The sequence below is a fragment of the Schistocerca serialis genome, chromosome 2 (assembly GCF_023864345.2).
Source record: "Schistocerca serialis cubense isolate TAMUIC-IGC-003099 chromosome 2, iqSchSeri2.2, whole genome shotgun sequence".
NCBI lineage: Eukaryota > Metazoa > Arthropoda > Insecta > Orthoptera > Acrididae > Schistocerca > Schistocerca serialis.
This window is the reverse complement of record NC_064639.1, coordinates 243629679-243648818: the sequence shown is the minus strand read 5'-3', so window position 1 is coordinate 243648818 and position 19140 is coordinate 243629679. Positions and strand designations below refer to the sequence as shown.

Here is a 19140-nt window from a genome sequence, read left to right as displayed (position 1 = left end):
ATCTATGTCAGTAGCGTGTTACTGCTGGTCGTGTCGGAGAATGTGTTGACATCAGTATCAACACTTTGTTATCGAGGTGTCACATTTCCTGACAGCAGCAATGGAACTTTCTTATCTTCAGTTACGTAACTGGGAATCGTATGTCAAGATTAAGGATGGGATGGGAGTTCCAAATATTCATTTAAGGACTTTGTTTTTTTTCGTTTATTGAGTTTCGGTTCCCCACAGAGGGGGGCGGGCTGCAGCAGCTTAGTACGTCGCTCTTTAGCCTACAGAATATTTAAAAACACAATAATAAGATAATAAACGATAAAAACAGTCGATAAAACGGTGACTTTTTAAAACTGTAAAATGGCTGAAAAACAAAGGGTTGGTGATGCTAATTAAGACACACAGTAAGAAGACAGGCCTCGCGGGATAGCCGCGGGGTCTTGGGCGCCATGTAACGGTTCGTGCGGCTTCCCCCGTCGGAGGTTCGAGTGCGCCTCGGGCATGGGTGTGTGTGTTGTTCTTAGCGTAAGTTAGTTTAAGTAGTGCGTAAGCCTAGGGACCGATGACCTCAGCAGTCCCATAGAAACTTACCACAAATTTCCAAAAAGTAGACGGTACAATAGTAGACAGACAATTAAAAAACACGGCGACAGTGTAGTTTCTGTTCGCAACACTTAAAAAAAGATGCACAACACTAACTCAAACACTGCACTATAGACACGAAGATGACACACCACAGCTTAAGGCAGGGGCGAGGGGGGACCTGGAGAGATGACGGAAAAAAAAGGGAGAGGAGCCAATGGAGGGAGAGGACACATAAAAAGGGGGAGGGCAGAGGAGGGGAATGTACAAGGACTCGGGGGGAGGGGGGGGGGAGAAGGGGGAAGGGCGGGAGTCCACAGCTAAGATATTCAAAAAATTCTAAAAATCTGCAACATACGTCAGTAGCGCGAAAAATGCAATGTTTATATAGATAATTCAGGAGAAGTTCGGTCTTTACACCACATCTACACCTATATGACTACTGTACAAAACACACTTAAGTGGCAGGCAGAGGGCTCATCGAAGCACATACACAGTTATTATATGTTTTCCAGTCTTGAACAGCATTAAAAAAAAATCTGTTTCTTTCTGGGATAACTCTAATTTCCCGTATTTCATTATGATGATCATTTCTCTGCATGTAGCTCGGAGCCAATAAAACATTTTCGCATTCCGAGAAGGGAGCTGGTAACTGAAATTTTGTGATAAGATCCTGCCGGAATAAAAATGGTTCAAATGGCTCTGAGCACTATGGGACTTAACATCTGAGATCATCAGTCCTCTAGAACTTAGAACTACTTAAACCTAACTAACCTAAGGACATCACACACATCCATGCCCGAGGCAGGATTAGAGCCTGCGACGGTAGCGGTCGCGCGGTTCCAGACTGAAGCGCCTAGAACCGCTCGGCCACGTAGGCCGACCCTGCCGGAGTAAGAAGCGCCTTTGTTTTAATTATGTCCGTCCCAAATCCTGTATCATGTCCGTGACACTCGCCCCACTATTCCTAGATAGTAAAAAAATGTGCTGCCCTTCCTTTAATTTTGTCGATGTTCTCCTTTAACCCTATCTGGTAAGGATACCACACCGTGCAGCAGTACTCCAAAGTAGGACAGACAGTTGCATAGTGCAGGCAACCTCTTTAGTAGATCTGTTACACCTTCTTAGTGTTCTGCCAATAAAACTCAGTCTTTGGTTTGTCTTCCCACAACATTTTCTATGTATTCTTTACAATTTAAGTTGTTCGTAATTTTAATTACTATGTATTTAGTTGAAACGATTTCATATCGCCACCAATAGAAAGCCATGCAGTTGAAAAACGCAACAGAGTTGTAAATTAATTATTTTCCGTATCTAAGATGTTGAAAAAATTCTAAAAGTCTGCAAAAAATGTCATCACTCCCAAATGTGTGATATTTACGTAGCTGGTTGATGTTAATAAATGAAAAATGATGTAGAACTAAAATCAGCTAATGTGATGTCACCATATTTCAGAAAAGTCTGCAATACAAAAGAAAGTTTGAGTTAATTTCCAAACATGAACATAATCGACAGATCATTGCTTAAAATTCTTAAGTATGAATCCTAATGGTAGATTCCGAAGCTAGGCCTAATAACTTGAAGTCGTAAAACTACCGTTACCAGGCTTATTACTGCACTAAAATACATGTTAGCTAAGCAAGCAGAGACACAGGCCGAATGTAAATGATTAGGCTAAATCTTGATGTACGTTACAACACACCTCAAAGTGTGCATTCCCGCATTTAAACAGTTCTCAAGTGTCCTTTTCAGAAGTACAAAGATAATGCATCGTGTTATACACTAGAAAAAAATAAATAACGCTATTCATTGCTACTTACAGCTGTTATTTCAAAACACACCGGACCACTGAAGGTCAAGAACAATAACGGCAGTTTGCAGTCAGAAGGCTCCCTAGAAGCTTTATAGACTGTGCTTTCCGAATATTATTGCTCACATTATACTAAAAAACGCGTCATCAGCACGAAAGAGCTATGTTTATGTGGCAGCAGTATCTAAATACGCAAAGTGTGTATTCAGTTTGTGCAGTTGCATTTCTGGAAACTATGGCTCACGAAAATGAAAACCTGTAACAAACTACACCACCCCACACAACACAATTATCTTATTAGGGAAGGAACAATGGAACAAGGTGTTTTTATAAACAAAATATTACGTAAATTTTAGAAGAACATGAACAGCTCGTAAGCACATGACCAAAGAGGTAACAGTCAGAGATCTAACCTTTCCAAAGTCAGTGTCATAACTGATAGCTCGGTAAAACTACTTATCATTTATTGCGAGAGCTTTCACACTTTCTAATCAGAAATTAAATACTGCTGCATCTGCATAGTCTGTTTAACTCATTAGAAAACGAGATCATTGTAAAATGGGTAAATAGCTACGAAAATTCGATTTCGTATGCTTTGCAGTCACAATAATCCATTAGAATACACCTAACACCTAACGCAATACTTTGTATAACCACCCTCCTTTGTTATAAATGATAAGCAAATGCCACAACACGTATTAAAGTGATTTTATTCTCTATAACGTACAGATTTGTAGACGTGGAAGTCGTCATGTTCTAAAAAATTAGTGCACCCCAAGCGCAAATGGCGGTAGAGATTCTACTTGCCCATGATGCTGCCTCAGCTGGTATATACACTTTAATATTGTGTCCTCAATCACAGAGTTCATGTTAGGACATTCAATAATCATAGTTTAAACAAAATACACTGATTGCAACACCAAGAAGGAGTTGTACAACATAAATGAAAGTTGGTAGGTGTGTTTCTACATCTGAAAGATGACATCTGTTCAGATTTCGCGCCAAATGCATAAGAGTGCATATTTGCATGCTTGCATTCAATATTCTGGCGGTTACACCAACTATTAATGTACGAGCACATCACATTCGCATGGGCTCATCTCAAGCTTACATTAACTTGTTATCATACGATGTTAGTTACTTAATTATGTTACCTAGACAAATGTATTTCCGAAGTTTCATTACTCTGCATTAATTATTTTTGGGGGCTGCGATCTTTTTTCTATCAGTGTATTACAAAGTATGATACCTCAATACTGCATTGTGACAGCATGAGAATGCTGGTTTGCAGAGACAAAGATATCGACGTTGTAATACACGGGAAACAGACATGAAATAACGTGATTACAGTGGCAATAACATTACCAATTACTGCCAAAGTGACGTAAATATTTTCCATCAAAGAGTAGTTGAAAAGGAAGATACAAGGCTTGGTGTATACAGCCGAACAGTATTGTACAGGAAGCAAACAAACGATCCATTCTGTAGTGGTCTCCATCCTGGTAATACCATGCTCTTTAGCCAAGGAAGAACTAAAAAGTTTCCTGTACTCTTGCGTCTGGTCACTTTATAAAATCTATGAGGGTGTTACCAATAACGTTGCTCACTTGTGGGCATGAGATTTGACATGTGTTACATATTGCACATATTTTACAAGTTTTACTCTACAAGTGAAACCACACACGTTAAACAACTAACCGCAACTGTCTTATCGTATAGTATAACCCTAGGTGTCGCTGTATATACGAGATATCGCCTCTAAGCGAACTCTGTGCTCCACCTACGAAAAACTTTACAGAACTACCCAAGCGAGTTGGTGTCGTTGATGTAGATTTATAGCATAGCTTCATGAGGTAGAATAGTATGCGAATCCCATGTGTGATATGTATAATTTAATGGTGGCATAGGATAATCTGCAAAAAAAGTGGTGCTGAATAATAATGTAATACGACAACTAAATGGTAAATTCCGAGTACTGTCGCTATGGACAGACTGTACCACCGACGGTATTGTAGAGAAAAATGCTTCCCCTGTTTTAATATAGCACGTCTATCGTAGTTAGGGTAGCTTATTACAGCCGTGTGCAGAAAGAATACACTTAAAGAGTTACCTGTATGCCAGTACACAAACTGCAGAAACATTAAGACACCACACACAGAACTTTCTGGCAGATTAAAACTGTGTGCCGGGCCGAGACTCGAACTCGGGACCTTTGCCTTTCGCGGGCAAGTGCTCTACCAACTGAGCTACCCAAGCACGACTCACGCCCCGTCCTCACAGCTTTACTTCTGCCAGTACTTCGTCTCCTACCTTCCAAACTTTACAGAAGCCCTCCTGCGAACCTTGCAGAACTAGCACTCCTGAAAGAAAGGATATTGCGGAGACATGACTTAGCCACAGCCTGGGGGATGTTTCCAGAATGAGATTTTCACTCTGCAGCGGAGTGTGCGCTGATATGAAACTTCCTGGCAGATTAAAACTGTGTGCTGGGCCGAGACTCGAACTCGGGACCTTTGCCTTTCGCGGGCAAGTGCTCTACCAACTGAGCTACCCATGCACGACTCACGCAACGTCCTCAGAGCTTTACTTCTTCCAGTACACAGATTTATCTGTAAGTTACACATTAATTCACAGTATATGGAAGCAACTGGGACAGAATAGTGGTAGTATTACTCAAGTCGCCTCTATGAAGTAGCAACCAGGGCAGCCCAAGTAGCTTTCGATCCAGTGTTAGCAGAACTGATGAAGTCACAGCATACAAGTGTAGAAGGCACATTGCTGGATTGGATGCTTAAATTAAATGAGTAGAGCTTGTTTCAACTGAGTGTCAGCCGGCCGCGGTGGTCTAGTGGTTCTAGGCGCGCAATCCGGAACCGTGGGACTGCTACGGTCGCAGGTTCGAATCCTGCCTCGGGCATGGATGTGTTTGATGTCCTTAGGTTAGTTAGGTTTAAGTAGTTCTAAGTTCTAGGGGACTGATGACCACAGAAGTTGAGTCCCATAGTGCTCAGAGCCATTTTTTTTGAACTGAGTGTCAGTAAACAGAAATCTGTCATATAGTTGTCTTGCGCTGTAAAAATTTTGACTATAGCAGGAAGGTGGAGCTGCAGCTCTGTACGTGACCAACAAGAAGCCGATATTGCTGGTACAGTGCTCTCAAACCATGTCAAATCGTAAGGTTCGCGTGGACGGCTTCATTTATACAGCACTTTAGCTAGCCCACCAGTCACAATAGTTGCATGTACCAGTGATGATGTAAATACTGCTTGATATTGCGAATTTCCAAATATGGACCATACCTTACAGTCCAAACGTTGCTGTACATGATTCAGACACTCATAACAGCGCATTTTAATAGATACATAAACGCACCAAAAAGTTTGGGGGAAGGTTTATGAATTTCATATAGTTACATAAATGAACTTGATTATGGAAGAAGGTATTTATTGGGCTTTACAACAGGTACATATTAATTTGAGAACTGTGGAGTTTCATATGCTGCAAAGGCAAAAAATACACTATTTGCTGATACTGTCTTAATTACATTGAATGAATACTGTAGATTCTTATGGGCTTCAAACACACAGTAATGTGTCTATATGGATGGAACATTGCACCCACTCACACAGACGAGCGCACTCAACCACTTGCTGTTCAAATGACTGTTTTGTTCAGAATATCTGCCACAAGTTTAATACTTAACAAACCATTTGCTGTGATTATCGCATTTTTCGCTCGGAAGATAGTATCCACACAGTTGCTTCCTTCTACACGAATCAGAAACATAAATTTGTAGGATCACAGAGCATATACTGTCCATAGATCATCCTTTTCATGCTAGTGCTTCAAACCACCACTACAATGAAAACACACTCTCATCACCATTACCGGTATCAAAGTACCCCACTTCATATAGCTCATCTGTTAGCTGCTTAATAGCAAGAGGCCACTCATCAAATGATACTAACCTAGCCTACTGCGGGGCACACTGGTCCTGGAATTATTTCAGCTCAACTGTATTGAGACGTTGGTTCTGGAAAGGATTTTGGACGGATTTCCATTTTGATGGTTATATGACGATTACTGATCTGCAACTGCCATGAATCGCAATTCACACTGCTGTGGAATCAGACCACTGACGACTCAGTACAGCTCAGCACATCAGGGAACGTAGTTCAGGTGGATCCAGAATTCAGTGCATCTGTGGATATTGTAGGGAGTAGGTCCACCTGAGTGAAGTCCGGTGTAATGCTTAGGGCGAATCTATATGTGTGTTAATTCCTGGATAATTTTCGGTATGGATCCATACACCTATGATCCAGTGTCTGACTGGTGAATCCTCTTACGTTAGGTCCAATGCTGTAGCCGCCCCTTCTTATCTTCTATCACTTTTATTAATGACTTGTCATGTTAATGTTATCACTTGTTTCCTAATCGGACTAATTTATTAGCCAATTATTATAATTTATTACACAAAAACGACAGTATAATTTGACACCATTATTTATTACCCAATTATAATTATTTAAAATCCAAAAATCGTCTAATGCTTCCTGCCTAATGCAATAGTTAAACATTAAAACCATTATACATAATAATAATAATACGACACTTATGCAGAACACATGTCGTATCTAAAGCAGTCACATCTCCATACTCACAGAGAAAACCATGGGTATCGTGGTATAAACTATGTTTACGGACAGAAGCAGGCATCTCTATCTCAAGCCTTAAAACTGCAGATCACATGATCATTAACTTGATATTCCCTGTGTGGTTTCTGCCTCCCTGGTGTTGCAACACATGCCTTACTTCTCTTTCTGCTTTACACATATTCTGCTGCACAATTGGTTACAAAGTTTTGTAGCTGCATGCAAGGATGAGATGTTGCCTTACTATCTACCATTGGCAATTACCACTGTGCCACTTCCAGGTCATATAGGTTTGGAATCATATTCCAAATAAGAAGATAATCGCTGTCTACAGCCCAAACTCATGATGATCTTCGCTAATGTGAATGTAATACTTTTCCAGGAAGAATGTAACTATTGCCTCACCTTTGCGTAAGTTACAGTCACTTTAGATGGGATATGTAGTCGTATTCTACGTAAGTGTAGGGTGAATCACCTAAGACATAACACCCCCTTTATCAGGTGAACGGTTACACATATCGAAACACTGTTCCCGGCAAATGTTAGAGCATCGAGAGGCACATATGTTTTTGTTTGGTTAATGATTTAAGCGCTGGTATCATCTGGTTGTTGGTTGGTTGGTTGTTTTTTGGGGAAGGAGACCAGACAGCGAGGTCATCGGTCTCATCGGATTGGGAAGGACGGGGAAGGAAGTCGGCCGTGCCCTTTGAAAGGAACCATCCCGGCATTTGCCTGGAGCGCTTTAGGGAAATCACGGAAAACCTAAATCAGGATGGCCGGACGCGGGATTGAACCGTCGTCCTCCCGAATGCGAGTCCAGTGTCTAACCACTGCGCCACCTCGCTCGGTGGTATTATCTGAGATATTTAATTAAGGATCTGTATTTACATGGAACCGTATACTTTTTATAACTGCAGTCAATAGCTCTTGAGAATACAATTACAGTGATATAGCGTTTGTTAATGTTGACGTTGAAACCTGCCGCAAAAAATTCGAAAGCTGTAGTAGAATGCGATAGCACGGTGGCCGGAAACGGCATTTAAGGTGCAAACACTGCCAAGCCCGAGTCTCCGACCAGGCTGCGTAGTTGTATACTGAAAGATGGGCCTGTGCTACGATAATAAAGCTTTATTTTCCCTTGAACCAACTTACGACCTGGGCGCAGGTTCACCTACAAATGTTGTATATGTAAACACGACACAGACTAGAATTTATCGTAATACGAAGGACTTTGGAAAACTATTTCGCATTTATGTATCCTCTCTCATTTACGTGAGCTGTAACAGAGAAATCAACTGATCGTTCTTCAAAAATAAGAAGTCTTACAGGCTGCAAATATCTACATCTTAGAAGGAAGATTTGACCTATATTTCCCTGTGCCTGGCTGTGTGCTTCTTAGAGGTAAAATACGTGCTATCGGGCGACCGTCTCTAACCACACAGCTCTAAATTATATCATATGGGATACACTGTTGAACTACATATTTTATTAAAATACTTTGGTGACCATCCATACACCACAAAATAAATATTCTTCTGAACGAAACGTCGTTCGTGCTGAACGTAAGCGCGTAATGACAGTGTTATCACCTATGTGCAGTACATTCTATCGACTTATTTGATATTGCAATGCAATTTCGTACACACGTAAATGAAATAAACAATTTACTAACAATGATTTGGTAACCATCCAAATCACAAAACATAGATTTCGTCTTCCAGAAAACTAACTTCACCCTCTACTTAATCATGTATTCAAACTGTTGACCATGGACTGAAAGACACATTTGCAATCGCCATTCGAAAGAACGATGAACAGACGTAATTACAGTGGATGATATGCTAGAGCATGCACTGGCGATTCAATGACGTATGTCATCTGGTGTAGTTGGGACTTTGTCAAAGACAGCATCTTTGAGTGCCCCGCCAAGGAAAGTAATCAAGAGGAATAAAATCGGGGGACCGCACAGGTCATTTGATAATAGAATTTCGTCCTATCCAACGTCCAGGAAAGTTATCATTCAGTACTTGCGTTGCAAAACGGGAAAAGTGAGCTGGACAACCGTCGTGTTGCAGCCACATACAGTCTCCTCTTCAAGGAGAACGGCAGGATGTTCGTCAGAAAGTGAGCGTACGCATGTCCATTTACAACGCCTGAGAAGTAGTAAGGTCCCACAATCTAATTCCCTACGACGCCGCGTTAATGTTGCACCTCACGAAGCCAGTGTGAATTTTCAGCTGCCCAGTAGTGCATATTATGCAAATTTACATTAGTGTGGTTAGTAAACATTGCTTCATCGGTAAAGCGCGCACGCTGGAAAAACTAGGGTCCGTCTCTCAGATCCTGAAGGGCAAATCGACAAAATTCTGTACGATGTTCGAAATCACGGCGATCGAGTGCCTGACGTAGTGACAGGTGATAGGGATGGAAATTCTGTCGATGCAGGATGCTAATGACACTCGTCTGGCTGATTGTAGATTCCTTGGCAATATGTCTCTAATAACTATGTGGATTCATTAGCGTCGTAGACACAACAGCTTCTTCGTGTTCTCTGTCAGTTGCAGTCTTCTTTCTTGTCCTCTTTTAGACGTTCAAGCAGCCTAACCGCACCAGAGTCTTAATAATTCGTGCATCTGCCTGGTGCATCGGACACAAGCGATCCGGATAGATAGCCCTATACCACTGCATTGTTTTTGCGGCATTTCTTTTACGTTCACCATATAGAAGTGGTATATTCAAATTCTTCTCATTGATGTAAAAGGCTGCATGCAATGACTCTGAAGCGTAAATGAGCAACCTGCAGTGCAGGCAAGTAAACAGGTAAATGTGTTGGCAGTCTGTCACAGCGTGGCAAGAGAGCTCTCCTTGGCGGTGTTTTCACCGCTAATGCCGATTCTGGCCACTGAGCTCTCAAATTCTAGGATATTTCTCCAATTTCTTCACAACAGGTTTCAACGTCGACATTAACAAACGCTGTATCACAGCAATTGTCTTCTCAGGGGCTATCGAATGCAGCTATAAAAAGTGTACGGTTCCATTTAAAAAAAAGGTTGAAAGCCTTCTACTTAGGTTTCAAATCTAGATTTTAATAATAAAACGGGAAGGTACTGTTAATCAGAACTCAGGGATAAGTTGTGATCTAAATGAGAGTAGTTTAATTCAGTCTTAACAAGACAAAAAAATGACTAAAGAAACGTCACACAAACATCTTTATTTGACAGACGCTTTCACTAACATGGGCTCTATGGTAGACAAAGTGATCAGCTGGGGATCAACACACGACACTAACCAGAACACTAATCGCTTTATCTGACTTCATACACATGAATCCGGGATATGGCTAAAAACCTACACCACCATCAAGCATCTATATTCTACCATTCCAAAAAGAAAAATGTGGTTCGAAAGAGAAAGGTGCTGAGAAACAGATATTGGAGCCCTGCGCCGTAGCAGCGCATACCTTACCCTCCTGCTGGTCAGGGCGGCACACCACGAAGCGCTCGGCGACTGGAGTCATGGACAGTCGCAATGTGTTTTTAATGGCGCGCGCCCGAAAAATGCAAGTACACGGTCTCGCGTTCGGTTAATTCGGAATGCAGGTACTTTCCTATGAGCCTCTGAAACCCCGGTGAATTCCAGTGTGCAGGTGGACCTGTTTGCTTGTCTGCCAAACCAATTTGACTCCGTGCCACGACTATGCGTGATGGAATATGTCAAATGTTTAGACGGCCGACTCAAGACAAATAAATACACACACGCATCACTCGTTATGTGCACAATGCTAGAAGCAGTACCTCTGACGGTACAAAGGTGACTGGCACAGGCTCTAAGTGGCACACTCGCAAAGGACACAAGTCTCACTGTTTAGGTAGAGACCTGCAGTTCTTTACTAGCAAAGGGCCAGTACAAGAGTGAGCCCTCTTCTCTTTCTTTCCGCTTCCCCCTCAGCTCGGTAGCAAAGCACATTTACATCTTAGACTTCCCCCACTTTAGTACAAGCCTATCACAAGCTGGAGCCCGGCATTCGAAGCTGGCAGAGCGGCCTTTTCTCTGCGTACACCGATTTGACCAATCAAAGACTTTAAAGTTAATTGGGAGAAAAGGGAAGAAGATTCAGCTTCATGGCCTCATTCCCATGCATTTTCCATGTCTTTTGCTAACAGCATGACCAGGATGGAACTACATCCCTCCATAAAAGCTTGTTATCTCCCCTGTTGCGTCCATTTCAAAGTTTCCAAAGAATGGCCATAAACTCGCTAAAAGCCTGGTGCTTTCACAAATATGTTTTGTAACAGAGTCTGAACAACTGGGCGCCAGTGGCTCTGTCCCACGGAAATTTGCAGAATGCTCACATTTGCTTTGTCGGCTTCCTTCCTAACAAGGGCACATCCTCTGCTTTATTGCTGGTGTACAATGCGATGGCCATTGCAGCAGCGACTTCTCGGCGCTAGTCAGTCTACCTGGACGCGGCTGCCTCCTAACTGGCGCCAACCAACATGCCTGCACAATGAGACCGCGGAACTCAGCCGTCTGGGAATGTTCTCATCCAGGTTCTGCAGAAAAAACGTGCTTCCCTCGGCCCACCGTCACCATGTGCTTTTACTGCAGTCTTCTAAATCGGCAACCTATTCCTTTGAACGCAGGTAAAGCTTCCCATTATTCCTTCCCTAGAGCATGCAAGCAAGAGCCTTAACTACTGCTCACCATTTTATCATGATGTATGAAGTCAAAATCGCAATGAAGATCATATTCCTTAAGAACATGAAGTGGCTAACACCGAATTAGAAGTGAGAGTGCCCTGCAATCTCTCAAGGTACTTGCTTCAATATCTCCATTGACATCAGAGCTAAAAAAATTAACCAAACGTAAACATACGAGCCCCTCGACGCTCTAACATTTGCCGAAAACTGCATTTCTATATATGTACCCATTCACGAAATAAAAGGGATGGTACATCTCACACTCAGTGTGTGTGTGTGTGTGTGTGTGTGTGTGTGTGTGTGTGTGTGTGTTTGTATTATAGAGGGTGTCAGATCCCTGACTGGAATTGGGGGAAAAAAGGCTTTATGAACATGTGTCAATAAATAGACAGTGTGCATGCAATGACAACTCATCGAACCAGAACACAAAACAGAGCTGGACTGCATCCATGTCACAATAGACGTCCACTGTGGCCTCCCTGGGATACATGTAGTAGCGGTTGTCATGCAGGATACGCACAATCGTACTTCGGCTTACACATGTTGGCAGGCCACTTGCATGGAGATTGTATTAGGGTTCATCTCAATATTCTGTAGATCCCAATTCTCCAAATCTGGTGTATGCAGTCTGCCACCAACCCGCAGTAAGCATGTATCTGCGTCTTATGGTTTCAATGTTTAAATATTGCTACAGTCAACATGTGTCACGCTATTTTTGGATTGTGAATTTTTATAACTGGGTAATAGATATAGGTGTTAAATTAGACTGTCATTATTGAGTCATAAATTACGCTAGTTAGACAACAAGTTACAGTTTTAACATTATAGGTCGTTACTGAAAGTGACACGAGATAAGGTGGCTGGCCAAGTGCCTGGCCCATTGACACAAGGGAACTATGAACTCCTTGTCTCTCAGAGAGGGGGTAGGGGATGAGGGAGGGAAGGGGTAGGATGACCTTGAAAGTTGACGTTTTCGAGATAAAGCCTGACTTTCATCAGATAAATGGGGTAGAAAGCGTGTTAGAGCGTGCACTGGTTCAGTACGTCAAAAATGCTTGTCATATTTAGGTGAACCCCAAATGTAGTGGTTGTCACCATCAGAAAAGCTAATTTTATGAATGTCCAACTATACTCATTTAAACTGTGTTTTATTATGTAACTTTGGAAGTATGTAACTCAAAAACTGGCATTCATTTTGTTACTATGAATGGCGAAATAAAATTGAATTCAATGTGCCCCGCAGTAACATCTGCTTACTTCTTTGAAAACTTTTTGAGCCAAGTTGACAGTTGACACCTCGATTAGGCATTTGTTTTATTGATGCTGACACTGAACCTCGTTTTACAAATTCTAAGCTTTGATGAGTGAACTATTTAAGATTTTTTTAGCTTTTTAAGTTTCGTCTTTTGTAGCTCTCTAATATGTAAGAAATGCCTCTACATTTTGTGTTCCTTCAATGTTAATTATAGATCTGATGATGGTAGTAATCGAAAAGACATTATAAGCAAAGACATTTTCAAGCGATCTAGACGGTTTTATTTACAAAAAAAAATTCTTTTTTTATCAAACGACAATGCAGAATTTCGTGCAGTGTCTTCCGAACAGCAAGGAACATCGCATGAACTTCAACGACGTTGTTTCCACTCCTTCGGTTTTCATGGACAAACAAAGCGAGTTGATTTTCATGATATCTCTGCTTGCTGTAGCCATGTTGATTCCTATACACGAGATCTTCGTCCTTGAAACTACCGATATTGTCTCTCTTATGTAGTGTTTACCCCATAGTACAGCACTCTCTGTTTATCTAGTTTTAACAAATTTATTTCAATTTAACTGTGAGGATGGATGTCCTCCTATTCTCGAGAATGGCCAGTCAACGTTAAGTCTTTAATCCGCCTTGCTGATCGATCCAGTTCTGCCTCAGTTCCCAGTCTCGAAAGATAGCATTCTGTGCGTTAAGCTATATTCACATATCATCGCTATGTTCACCACATACACACGAAACGTGTTCCGTAATTGTACGAGATTGATATAACAGATATAGGCCTATAATTGAAGGCGGCGGTGGAAGAAAGTGTTAATCCACAACTTTGTATTTTGAATTATTTTGTCTCAGTTAATAAAATGTTCTGGGCGGTTAAGCCGTGGTCGAATGGATTTCACTTTAAAACCCTACGTTTCGTCCCTATCTGCGGAGGACATTTTCAAGGAGGATCGTAGCTTGGTTGAATGTCCGATTCACACCCTGGCTCGCTACTGACTACAGCAAAATTCCGCTTCCGCAAGCTTCCGCGCAGTGGCGTGACGTCACATACGAGAGCGCAATCGGCCGTAGTCTACTGCCGTCGTCCGCTTTTGCTGTCATCCCACGATGGAAGACAGGTACACATCTTCTTCAGCACCGTAATCCAAATGTCATTCAATTTCACGCCCTCCTCCTTCCTATTGAAATTCCTTAGATGTTTTGAAATCTCTGTGGCCTCTCTGTATAGCCTTTCTTGGTGTCCGCTTGTGACTGCCAGTACTTGAGCCCTATCAAAATGAACGTGGTGTTCTCCTGGCTGTAAGACATGTTGCGCAACAGATGATCTGTCAATCTCCCCTCTTCTGCAACTGCCCTTGTGCTCTTCGAGTGGTTTTTTGCCAGTTCTTTTTGTAATATCCACGTACATCCCCATAACTTCACGGAATCCTACACATTCCAGCATATTCCAGCAGTTGTCGAGCGTCCTTGGCGGATTTTTAGGTGATCTTGTATCTTCCGTGTCGGCGGGTAGATTACCGCAATTTTCCGCTTTTTCAGGATTTTTCAAAAAAATTGTTCAAACGGCTCTGAGCACTATGGGACTTAACTGCTAAGGTCATCAGTCCCCTAGAACTTAGAACTACTTAAACCTAACTAACCTAAGGACATCACACACATCCATGCCCGAGGCAGGGTTCAAACCTGCGACCGGAGCGGTCGCGCGGTTCCAGACTGTAGCCCCTAGAACCGCTCGGCCACTCCGGCCAGCTCAGGATTTTTCCTATACGGTCAGTCACGTCCTTAATGAATGGCAGGAAGACTTTGAGCATCGCTATAATTTCTACGCGGTGGCCGGCCGCGGTGGTCTCGCGGGTCTAGGCGCTCAGTCCGGAACTGCGCGACTGCTACGGTCGCAGGTTTGAATCCTGCCTCGGGCATGGATGTGTGTGATGTCCACAGGTTAGTCAGGTTTAATTAGTTCTAAGCTCTAGGGGACTGATGACCTCAGATGATAAGTCCCATAGTGCTCAGAACCGTTTGAACCATTTCTACGCGGTGGTCTTAAAGCTATTTTCACCTCAGTGAACGAATAACCATTCTTGAGCAATGAGTTGATGATATGTTTTAATTCTACGTTAATCAGCTCTGGTTCGCAGATTTTCCTTGCTCCATTCGCCAACTTTTTATGAAGCCTCGCTACTGTTGGTGGTGGTTCGAATCCCGGAATAGGTAACGGTCTGCGTGGCCCAGGCTACCATCTTTTTCCTTGAAAACCAGCACATCAAGAAAATTTAATCTTCCTCCTGCCTCCTTGGTAAACTGAATCTTCGGATTGATCCCATACAGATTTTTGTGAAAACGATCCAGTTGTTCCGTGCCATGCCGCCACAGAACAAACGTATCGTCCACGTAACGAAACCAGATATTCAGTTTCTTGTTCGCATTTTCCAATGCCTACTCCTCGAATTTTTCCATAGAGAAGTTCGCTCGTATAATAAGGCTTAAGGGGCTCCCCATAGCAACACCATCCGTCTGTTCAAAGAACACTTCGTTCCATTTGAAATCCGTGGTTGTGAGGCAATATTGAAACAATCCCGCAACATCGGGAAAAAAAATCCGATTCAGCTGTTGCAACACTTCATTGAGTGGAACCTTACTGAATACCGACACCACATCAAAACTCACTAATATGTTCTCCATCTGTACCACTATGCTGTTTAATTTACTGATAAAATGCGCCGAATACTTTATATTTGAACTCGTGACGTCACGCCACCTCTCGGAAGCTCGCGGAAGCGGAATTTTGCTGTAGTCAGTAGCGACTACACAACTAAACTGCCACCAATCCCCCTTGAGGGTTGCATATTAAAGCCTTCCAGGTGCAACAAAAACTTGATTTTCACTGTTTTATGTAGTTTCTAGCTTCATTTAGAACTTCTAAATGCTCCAAATGGCACCCCATACCATCACTCCAGGTGATACGCCAGTATGGCGATGACGAATGCACGCTTCCAATGTGCGTTCACCGCGATGTCGCCACACACGGATGCGACCATCATGATGCTGTAAACAGAACCTGGATTCATCCGAAAAAATTCGTTTTGCCATTCTTGCACCCAGGTTCGTCGTTGAGTACACCATCGCAGGCGCTCCTGTCTGTGATGCAGCGTCAAGGGTAACCGCAGCCATGGTCTCCGAGCTGATAGTCCATGCTGCTGCAAACGTCGTCGAACTGTTCGTGCAGATGGTTGTTGTATTGCGAACGTCCCCATTTGTTGACTCAGGGATCGAGACGTGGCTGCCCGATCCGTTACAACCATGCGGATAAGATGCCTGTCATCTCGACTGCTAGCGATACGAGATTGTTGGGATCCAGCACGGCGTTCCTTATTACCCTCCTGAACCCACCGATTCCATATTCTGCTGACAGTCATTGGATCTCGACCAACAAGGGCAGCAATGTCGCGATAATATAAACCGCAATCGCGATAGGCTACAATCCGACCTTTATCAAAGTCGGAAACGTGATGCTACGCATTTCTCCTCCTTACACGAGCCATCACAACAACGTTTCACCAGGCAACGTCGGTCAACTGCTGTTTGTGTATTAGACATCGGTTTGAAACTTTCCTCATTTCAGCACGTTGTAGGTGTCGCCACCTGCGCCAACTTTGCTTGAATGCTCTGAAAAGCTAATCATTCGCATATCACAGCATCTTTTTCCTGTCAATTAAATTTCCCGTCTGTAGTACGTCGTCTTCGTGTTGTAGCAATTTTAATGGCCAGTAGTGCATGTTCACTATGTTCACAACATACACACGAAACGTGTTCCGTAATTATACGAGATTGATATAACCGGTATAGGCCTATAATTGAAGGCGCCGGTGGAAGAATGTGTTAATCCACAACTTTGTATTTTGAATTATTTTGTCTCAATTAATAAAATGGTGCGGGCTATTATGCCGTGGTCAAATGGATTTCACTTTGAAACACTATGTTTCGTCCCCATCTGCGGTGGACATTTTCAAGGAGGATCGTAGCTTGGTTCAATGTCCGATTCACACCCTGGCTCGCTACTGACTACAGCAAAATTCCGCTTCTGCAAGCTTCCGTGAAGTGGCGTGACGTCAGATACGGCAGCGCAATCGGCCGTAGTCGACCTCCGTCGGTCGCTTTTGCTGTCATTCCACGATGGAAGACAGGTACACATCTTCTTCAGTACCGTAATCCAAATGTCATTCAATTTCACGCCCTCCTCCTTCCTATTGAAATTCCTTGGGTGTTTTGAAATCTCTGTGGCCTCTCTGTATAGCCTTTCTTGGTGTCCGCTTGTGACTGCCAGTACTTGAGCCCTATCAAAATGAACGTGGTGTTCTCCTGGCTGTAAGACATGTTGCGCAACAGATGATCTGTCAATCTCCCCTCTTCTGCAACTGCCCTTGTGCTCTTCGAGTGGTTTTTTGCCAGTTCTTTTTGTAATATCCACGTACATCCCCATAACTTCACGGAATCCTACACATTCCAGCATATTCCAGCAGTTGTCGAGCGTCCTTGGCGGATATTTAGGTGATCTTGTATCTTCCGTGTCGGCGGGTAGATTACCGCAATTTTCCGCTTTTTCAGGATTTTTCAAAAAAATTGTTCAAATGGCTCTGAGTACTATGGGACTTAACTGCTAAGGTCATCAGTCCCCTAGAACTTAGAACTACTTAAACCTAACTAACCTAAGGACATCACACACATCCATGCCCGAGGCAGGGTTCGAATCTGCGACCGGAGCGGTCGCGCGGTTCCAGACTGTAGCCCCTAGAACCGCTCGGCCACTCCGGCCAGCTCAGGATTTTTCCTATACGGTCAGTCACGTCCTTAATGAATGGCAGGAAGACTTTGAGCATCGCTATAATTTCCACGCGGTGGCCGGCCGCGGTGGTCTCGCGGTTCTAGGCGCTCAATCCGGAACTGCGCGACTGCTACGGTCGCAGGTTTGAATCCTGCCTCGGGTATGGATGTGTGTGATGTCCACAGGTTAGTCAGGTTTAATTAGTTCTAAGCTCTAGGGGACTGATGACCTCAGATGTTAAGTCCCATAGTGCTCAGAACCGTTTGAACCATTTCTACGCGGTGGTCTTAAAGCTATTTTCACCTCAGTGAACGAATAACCATTCTTGAGCAATGAGTTGATGATATGTTTTAATTCTACGTTAATCAGCTCTGGTTCGCAGATTTTCCTTGCTCCATTCGCCAACTTTTTATGAAGCCTCGCTACTATTGTTGGTGGTGGTTCGAATCCCGGAATAGGTAACGGTCTGCGTGGCCCAGGCTACCATCTTTTTCCTTGAAAACCAGCACATCAAGAAAATTTAATCTTCCGCCTGCCTCCTTGGTAAACTGAATCTTCGGATTGATCCCATACAGATTTTTGTGAAAACGATCCAGTTGTTCCGTGCCATGCCGCCACAGAACAAACGTACGGTCCACATAACGAAACCAGATATTCGGTTTCTTGTTCGCATTTTCCAATGCCTACTCCTCGAATTTTTCCATAGAGAAGTTCGCTATAACAAGGCTTAAGGGGCTCCCCATAGCAACACGATCCGTCTGTTCAGAGAACACTTCGTTCCATTTGAAATCCGTGGTTGTGATCAATATTGAAACAATCCTGCAACATCGAGAAGAAAAAGCCGATTCAGCTGTTGCAACACTTCATTGAGTGGAACCATACTGAATAGCGACACCACATCAAAACTCGCTAATATGTTCTTCGGCAGTACCACTATGCTGCTTCATTTGCTGGTAAAATGCGCCGAATTCTTTATATTTGAACTCGTGACGTCACGCCACTGCGCGGAAGCTCTCGGAAGCAAGCGGAAGCGGAATTTTGCTGTCGTCAGTAGCCACTACATAACTAAACGGCTATCAGTCCCCGTTGCGGGTTGCATATTAACGCCTTCCAGGTGCAACAAAAATTTGATTTTCACTGTTTTATGTAGTTTCTAGCTGAATTTAGAACTTATAAATGCTCTCACAAACTGCTTATAAGACATATGACCTTACGTATATGTCTGGGTATGTATCAAGGTATGTTCCACTTCTGCTCCTAAAACACTGAACCGATATGAACCAAACTTGGTACACATATCACTCACTGTCTGGAAAGAA

General features: G+C 43.0%; 2 non-coding genes across 2 annotated transcripts; both read right to left on the bottom strand.

Annotated features, from left to right (window-relative positions):
* Window positions 1–4565: 4565 nt before the first annotated feature.
* On the bottom strand, window positions 4566–4640 carry Trnas-cga (transfer RNA serine (anticodon CGA)). The gene has a single exon. It is a non-coding gene; the product is annotated as a tRNA-Ser (tRNA).
* Window positions 4641–4866: 226 nt separating this feature from the next.
* Window positions 4867–4941, bottom strand: Trnas-cga (transfer RNA serine (anticodon CGA)). The gene has a single exon. It is a non-coding gene; the product is annotated as a tRNA-Ser (tRNA).
* Between the last annotated feature and the right edge of the window lie 14199 nt (window positions 4942–19140).